We start from the raw sequence: 8,853 nt of genomic DNA, 5'->3' as shown, positions 1-8,853 counted from the left end.
CAAACAGAAAATAATCACTTATTAGGGGAAAAAAATCACTTATTTCTAAGAGCACTGTAAAAATACAATGGAAACAAGACAGCGTTATTAATTCATGCCAGATACTCTTGACACTGAAAAAGGAGATTAGCCATTACTAGAGGTGTTGAAGACCGGCTATTGGCCACAAAGAAGCCAGCCTAGTGAAAGCAGAAGTGGGAGACTGGTGTCCCTCGGTGAGTCACCATACTTAGTGCCGTGTTCACTTGCCTTCTGGCCATGGGTCCCAACTACCGCACTGTAGAGATGGGGAAGCTGAGGTTTCCCGAGGTAGTCTAAACTTCAGTCTCACAAGAAGGCCCCCTGACCTGGAGCCCAGATATTTGGAATGCCCACTTTCTCCACTTTCTACTGCACCAAATTTGGCTCTTGTGGACAGCCCATTTAACAAAAGATACATCTTGTTAAAAGGCAGGCTCTGCTAACAATTCTAACCAGGTATTCTTGACCAGGAAAATCAATGATTAAGCTTCCATCCTGAAAGGCCACAGAGGCCTCACAGTACGGAGTCTACACAGGACAAATAAATCCTGTTTGTTAACCAGGTTAATTGAATGCAGGAGGATTGTATTTAGCTCTCCATGTGGGCATCTTTTCACCATTAAATAACTTGGCATGTATATTCAGCAGCTCAAGGGGTATACATTTTATCGTTTCTTTTTCCTGTTCCTATGGCAAGCACTCATGCATCTGATCTCTTCCCAGCCAAATATGCCCTGTCTCCCCTCCAGGGATGGAGTTGCCTTGGCAGGGGCAGAGGTGTGCCACAGGTATTTATAAGACTTTGTGTTAGCCTTGTAGAGGCTGCCAGACCCTGGGGTGGGAGCAGGGGAGCCCCAGACCCGGGCTTCAGATAGACTGCCTCCAGTTTGGTCTCTTGAAATGAACTTACAGGAGCTTATACACTTAGTTACAGAGTCGAAAGGACAGGATTGAAATATTAATAGTGAACTTTTTTGTGCTTATTGGTCTAAGCATTCTACGTAAATAAATCTTCATTGCCATCTATGACTTCGGCTCTATTATCCCCATTTTACAGCTATGCAAATTGAAGCACAAAGAGATTAAATTAACTTTTTTTTTAATTTGAGATTAAATTAACTTTTAATGGTAATGGAAAATGATAGGATTTGAACACATGTAGTCTGGCTTTGGCACCTGTGCACTTAAGAGTACCTGTGTCTCAGTCACCTGGAAGGTTTCTTAAACCCAATTATAGGAGTCAACCCCCAGAGTTTCTGATGCAGCAGGTCAGCGGGGGTACGGCCAAGGATTTGCATTTCTAACAGTATTCTAAGTGAGGCTGATGCTGCTGCACCAGGGGCCATACTTTGAGAAACACTAGCCTATGCCACCCTCCTCCCTCCCCGCTCCATCAATGCTGGACTAGCCTGGATATATTCTATCCCTTCCTGTTTTTGTCTAGGCATTCCCAATGAGAATGTCCCCATTGTCCCTTCACAGCTTGCAAATACATTGCCAGGCCTCATCTCCACACTCAATACTCAGCCACAATCAACCTAATGATATGAGTTAAACAAACGAAACTTTCCTTTCTCAATGTTCTTAAGGAAACTATTTCCCACAACAGTCTCTTCCTCTCCTTTAGCTTTGGTCAGCCTCTCTCAGGCTGCCCACATCATCTAAGATCTGCTGTGAGCCTGGAGTGGGGAATCGATCCTGCTCAAAGGCTTTGCGGACTTGATTTTTACTACCAATGTAGACTCATTCATCCAGGCAACAAAGAGTCCCTGAGGGCCTCCTGGGCACTCCTCACCCACAGAAACCGAGATAATCAACATGTGTTGTTTAGGCCACTAAGTTTGTTGTCATTTATCATGCAGAAACAGACAATACAATCTCCTTAGTGGGCAATTTGCCTATAATTATCTAAATTACGGGAGCATACACTCTTTGATTTATGTTTTCTGATTTCAAGACTTTATTCCTTGGGCCTGGGCCATCCAATTTGTGGTTATTTAAATGTAAATAAATTTAAAGACAAAACTAAAGAGTCAGTTCCTCTGTCTCACTAGCCATATTTCCAGAGCTCAATAGCCACATGGGTATGTACTGGACACTGCAGATACAGAACATCTCCACCACCACAGAAAGTTCTGCTGCTATAGACCTATTCACATGTGTAGCACACAAGCAATTTTGAGCTTTAAATACTTTAAAGCTATTTCAGACCTACCGCTTAGAATTGCACCAAAGTTTTGGACACCTTATAAATTCCAGATACAAATCCTTTGTCAGATATATGCATTGCAAATATTTTTTCCCCGTCTGTGGCTTGCCTATTTATCTTCTTAGCTGTGTCTTTTTTTTTTTTTTAATGCCACATTGTAAAAATTTGTATTATGGGGGCGCCTGGGTGGCTCAGTTGGTTAAACGTCTGCCTTTGGCTCAGGTCATGATCCCAGCGTCCTGGGATCGAGCCCCACATTGCATCGGGCTCGCAGCTCAGCAGGAGCCTGCTTCTCCCTCTCCCTCTGCCTACCTGTCTGCCTACTTGTGATCTCTCTCTGTCAAATAAATTAAATCTTTAAAACATATTTATTATGGAAAATTTTAAACTTATATAAAAGTAGAGCGAATAGAACGATGCACCTATATGTAGCTACTGCCCAGCTTTATGAGTTATCAACTCATGATGTTATGCATTATTTCGAAGCAAATTTAATCATCTTTTGAGGAGCAGAAAATTCTAATTTTGATAAGGTCTAGCCTATCTTTTTCCCCCCTTTTATTGTTAGGGCTTTGTGTCCTAAAAAAATCTTTATCTACCCAAGGTTGCAAAGATATTCTCCAACATGATGCTCATTTAGAAGTTTTGTAGTTTTAGCTTTTATGTTTAGAGTATGATCTATCTTGAATTAATTTTCATGTGCAGTATGAGGGGTGGATCCAACATTAGCTTTCCCCGGTTGGCTATCCAGTTGTTCCAACATCATCCATTGAAAAGTCCATTCTGTGACCCTAAATTTCACTAAAGAAAAAATTTAGGTAAAATTCACAAATTTTACCCAAAAGATAGGTAAACATATGTCCATAAAAAGATTTGTACAAGAATGCTCGTTGTAGCTTGTACAAGAATGTTCAAATAGACATAACCTGAAAACACTCCAAAACTAAATCAACATGTGAATGGGTAAATTGTGGCATCTTCATACAAAAGAATGCTACTCAGCAATAAACGGGAACAAACTATTAACATATTAGTACATTATACTTATAATATGGATGAATCCCAAAAACAATATGCTCAGTGAAAGTGGCTGACCCCCAAATTTATATATGATTATACTTACATGAAGTTCCAGACAAAACTAATCATGGTGAAAGAAAGAACAGTGACTGTCTCTGGGTGTAGACTTAACTAGAAAGGACATTGAGGGAAATTTCTGGTGCTTTGGAAATATTCTATATTTAATTAATTAATTAATTAACTTATTATTTTTTAAGATTTTTAAATTTTTATTTATTTGACAGAGAGACAACGAGAGAAGGAAAACAAGCAGGGAGAGAGGGAGAGGGAGAAGCAGGCTTCCCGCCTAGCAGGGAGCCGGATGCGGGGCTTGATCCCAAGACCCTGGGATCATGACCTGAGCCGAAGGGAACCACCCAGGCGCCCCCTTATTTATTTATTTTTTTTAAGTAGGGTCCACGCTGGGCATGGAGGGGCTTGAACTCATGACCCTGAGATCAAGACCTTGAGATCAAGACCTGAGCTGAGATCAAGAGGCTGATGCTTTACCAACTGAGCCACCCAGCCACCCCAAAGTTCTGTATTTTAAAAGAGATGGTGTGTTCATTTGTCAAAACTCATTGAATTGTAACTTGTAAGATCTGTGCATTTCACTGTATGCAAATGATAAATCAAAATAAAAATTAAAAGACAAAAAACTTAATGCATATAAAGAATTTACCACAAAGGCTAGCAAATATTAAACATTTAATAAAAGTTATCTACTATTATTAAAATTTTAAAAGTATGTTCTTCTAAGTAAGGAAAAAAAAACATGTCTATTCAGATATTTACACTTGCCTATTTGTGGCTCCGGCATAATTACATTTAAGATAACACAGCAAAACATCAAACAACAACAACAAATTCCTCAAGCATCCACAACATGAAGACAAACCTCTCTGACTGGTAGATGAGATTAAAAAAAGAAAAAGTACATCCTGATTTGGTAATCCCAGGCAGAGACTCCTGCTCTCATTTGGATCTCTGTATTTTTTTTTTAAAGATTTTATTTATTTAATTGACAGAGAGAGAGAGAGAGAGACAGCGTGAGAGGGAACACAAGCAGGGGGAGTGGGAGAGAAAGAAGCAAGCTTCCCGCTGAGCAGGGAGCCCGATGTGGGGCTCGAGCCCAGGATCCTGGGATCACAACCAGGGCCAAAGTCAGTTGCTTTCACCAACTGAGCCATCCGGGCGCCCCTCTCTGTATCTTTTTAAGGAAGCTTTCCCAGGTAGGAGTTCCATTAAAAACAAGTAACAAAATTAATATTATTGGTAAATTGGTAAATGTGAATATGAGTTGTATATTAAATAATAGTATCCTATCAGTATTAAACTTCCTATTTTGATCATTGTTAGGTAGTTATTTAAGAAAATACCTTCATTTTTTATGCAATATACACTGAGGTATTAAAGATAACCTTATTTCCTGTCTGTAACTTACTTTCAAAAAGTTCAACAGGGCAATATAAAGAGACTGATGAAACAAATATAGCAAAATAGTAACATCCAGGAATGTGGATGAGGGGTGTATACCAAAGTTCATTGTATTATTCTTGTGCCTTTTCTCCAAGTTAAAATTAAAAAAAGTTTAAAATCTTAAAAAAAAAGTTTAAAAAAGCAAGTATCAAAATAAACTGAAGAACATATTCTCAATTGGCCATATCACAGAAATGTGAACTAAGATTTAAAAAATAATAAAATATTTTCAATCACACTCCTCTCACAAAAATATTAATAATATCTTTGGTGAGGGGTGCCTGGGTGGCTCAGTCATTAGGCGTCTGCCTTCAGCTCAGGTCATGATCCCTGGGTCCTGGGATCAAGCCCTGCATCGGGCTCCCTGCTCTGCGGGAAGCCTGCTTCTACCTCTCCCACTCCCCCTGCCTGTGTTCCTGCTCTCGCTCTCTCTCTCTCTCTGTCAAATAAATAAATAAAATCTTAAAAAAAAAATCTTTGGTGGGGCGCCTGGCTAGCTCAGTTGTGGAGCATGCGCTCTTGATGTTGGGGTTGTCGGTTCAAGCCCTGTATTGGGTGTGAAGATTACTTAAAAACAAAATCTTTAAAATAATAATAATAATCATATCTTTGTTAGCACAATAAAGTTTTCATATTATTAAGAAATTAGAAAAAGTATTATTTTATATTTAGGTCATTCTTTTTGTAAGTTCTTATTTTGAAGTAATTTTAGACTTACAGAAAAGTTGCAAAAATAGTTTAAAGAACTCCCAGAGACCCCTTCAACCAGATTCCCCAATTTTATCACATTTGCTTTATTGTTCCATTTCTCTCTATATATACACACACACACATACCCACATATGGCTGGTTTTTACATATATTGTACATACATATGCTCTTTTTCTCCAAACATTTGAGAATAAGTTGTAGACATGATGTCCCTATACTTCTGTCAGAGTGTATTTCCTAAGAATAAAGACATTATCGGGCGCCTGGGTGGCTCAGTTGGTTAAGTGACTGCCTTCGGCTCAGGTCATGATCCTGGAGTCCCGGGATCGAGTCCCGCATCGGGCTCCCTGCTCGGCAGGGATCTCCCTCTGACCCTCTTCCCTCTCATGCTCTCTCTCTCTCATTCTCTCTCTCTCAAATAAATAAATAAAAAATCTTAAAAAAAAAGAATAAAGACATTATCTTACAAAACCACAGTATAAATAACAAAAGGAAGGTAACATTGATATAACACTATCTAATCTGTAGACCTTCTTCATATTTAACCAATTGTCTCAATAATCTTTATTTAAATAAAAATAAGTAGTGTTGTTGTTGTTTTTAAGTGTACCCTCACCCCAGTTCAAGGTCCCATCTGGGATAGCACATTACATTTGATTGTCAAGGTTCTTTAAACTCTGTTAATCTGGAATAGTTCATCAGTCTCGCTTTATCTTTCTTTTTTTTTAAGTAAGCGTTATACCCAACGTGGGGGTTAAACTCATGACCCTGAGATCAAGTCACATGCTCTACCGACTGAGCCAGCTAGGCACCTCAATCTCCCTTTATCTTTCAAGACCTTAATATTTTGAAGGTATAGTAGGCCATACTTTTGAATCTTTGTGTGTCCCATTTCACTGATAAGGAAACTGAGGCCCAGAGAGATTAGATAGCTTGTCCAAAGTCACACAGCTGGAAAGTGGCAGAGCTGGGATCTCAACTCAGGCCTTTTGGCTTCAGTCTACTTTGCCCTCCTGCCTTAGGATTATTGTAGCTATGGAACAAAGACGACCTATTTGTGGTTTTTCCTGGCCTGCTCAAGGAAAGGACAAAGATGGTTGATTCTAGCAAACAGTCCTCTGAGACCCAATACTTTAAGGAACTGGAATAGTAAACACCTGGAGCTCATAAACTCTGGGTTATTGCTCTCAGGAGCAATTTACAATTTATAATTTAGCAATTTACAATCATCCACATGAAGTGCTGGCTGAGTCTTCCACATCCAACCCCATGAGCTATGTCTCCTTGGATCTGGGCTGGGCCAGAAGGATCTCCCAATAAACAGCCTTAAGTCAGTTAAGTTACCTTTGGATTTGTGGGTGGCTCCTGTGGCAGATGCAAAGACTTTGAAGCGACTGGCAAGTTGGGTTTATATTTAAAGGAAAAGAGGGCAAGAAGCTTTTCTTACTGATTGTGAAGAATCCGGATATGCCAGCTTTCGTTTCTAGACATGCTTTCTTTGGGGTTACAAAATTCCCCCAGTCCTGCGTCCGCCAGTGGAGACCTGAATGAATTTTGAGCGGTTTTTTTTTTTTTTAATTTTGAGTTTTGAGAAGCAGATGGAATTCTTAGCCCCCAGCAAATTCATGTTGCACAGCAACAACCTTAATCATGGATAACATTACTTGCAGGCTTACTCCCTTCGAGGTACTGGAACTTCTCAGCGTGAAGTTCTTCCCATGCATTATCCCACTTAATAAAAAAGACTTGGTAATAGATAATGCTTAATGAGCACTCACTATGTCAAGTGCTTACATGGACTATCTCATAACCTGTCTGGAAGTAGGTACCGTTGTTATGTTTCTCATTTCAAAGATGAAGAAACTGAGGCACAGAGAAGTTAAGTCATTTTGTCCAAAGTCATACGCAGGAAGCAGCAAAGTCAAATCTAGGCCTTCTGGTTCCAGAGTCCAGCTTTGTAGAGGGGCTAAGAGAGATTGAGTGGCTTGTCCAACTCATGGGGCCATGAAATGCAGTACCAGGGACTTGAACCCAGGTGTACTGGCTGCAGAGTCATTTCTGTTCCAATGTGCCGTGTTTCTTGGGGCCTTACATGCTGATTTCTTGTGTACCACATCCTTATCTACCAAGCACCAGACACCTGGCCTAGAGAGCAAGGGTTTTAATCACCATTCATCCTGCTCACAGACCTTCACTGGTTCTTAGGTGCTTACAGAGTCAAATCCAGATTCTTCGCCTGACTTGCAAGGTCCTCAGAGACTGGGCAGATCTCCCATCACCCCTATTCAGCTCACCTTGTGCAGTCATCTCTCTAACCAGACAAACTACATGTTGCTTCTCATCCATCCTTAGTGCAGGGGTCAGACCTGGCACCTGGGGCCACATATAGTCCTTGGACACGTTCCTCTGGCAAACACGGTATTTCCTGTTGTTATGTTATGTTATGTTAAGTTTAGAAACCTGTTATGGTTTCTTCCTTTCCCACCCCAAGTATTATAATTCATTACTATCATTACTTATTACTTATTTTGATGTTCAAATTGTTCCAAATTTAGACAATAGGAACCCCTCCAATTTGGCTTTTGTGTCCTCTTGATATGTCCCAACATTCTTTTGGCATATCCTTACTTTCTGGCTCAATAAGATGGTCCAGGCTCATGTTGTAATTTCCCTGCCCCAACCCCGAGAATCAGTCATTTCTCCAAGAAGCTTTGGGGTTTTTTAGTGGAGGATGGTAGTTAGAAAGCAAGATCTGGGTGCTAGGTGCTTATTGTCAGAGGGGTGTCATTTTTTTGTAGGCTCTCTTAGCAGACAGAACTAGGAAGTATATTTACACATGGTGTTTACAATTGAGGAATTTCACTTAAAAATTGGGACTTCCTTCCTCTTTAGAAATATGAATATCTGATCATGATCAGCAGGGAATTTGGCAAGAATCAGCTGGAACATAGTAAAGTTTTAATAATATTGGTGTCCTCACTAAAGTATATATTGAATGCCTACTGTGAGCCAGGTACTATGCTAGATAACATTACTACTAATATCTGGTACGATATATTATGAGACGGTAGTACTCTAGTACCTAGTTATGCCCACCTTACATGCTTGTAGGCAGTGGAGTTTTAATTTCTGGTCTTTGCTTTTGATTGTTTTCTTCTTTCTAGCTGCAAGGAAAGCTGGACATCCTTATATGTCCAACTCACTCAAAGTCCACCTCAAATGCCACCTCCTCGAGGCTGTTCCCAGTTTGCCCTATTGGCCGTCACTTCTTCATTCTCTAAGCTCTATACCCTTCTAACATTTACCACCTTCTATCCTGAATTATAGGTTTTTAGTTCACCTACTCTTATTAATATTCTCTTTCTGATAAGGAG

This window comes from Zalophus californianus, chromosome 8 (assembly GCF_009762305.2).
Source record: "Zalophus californianus isolate mZalCal1 chromosome 8, mZalCal1.pri.v2, whole genome shotgun sequence".
NCBI lineage: Eukaryota > Metazoa > Chordata > Mammalia > Carnivora > Otariidae > Zalophus > Zalophus californianus.
Note: the sequence above shows the minus strand (reverse complement) of the source record.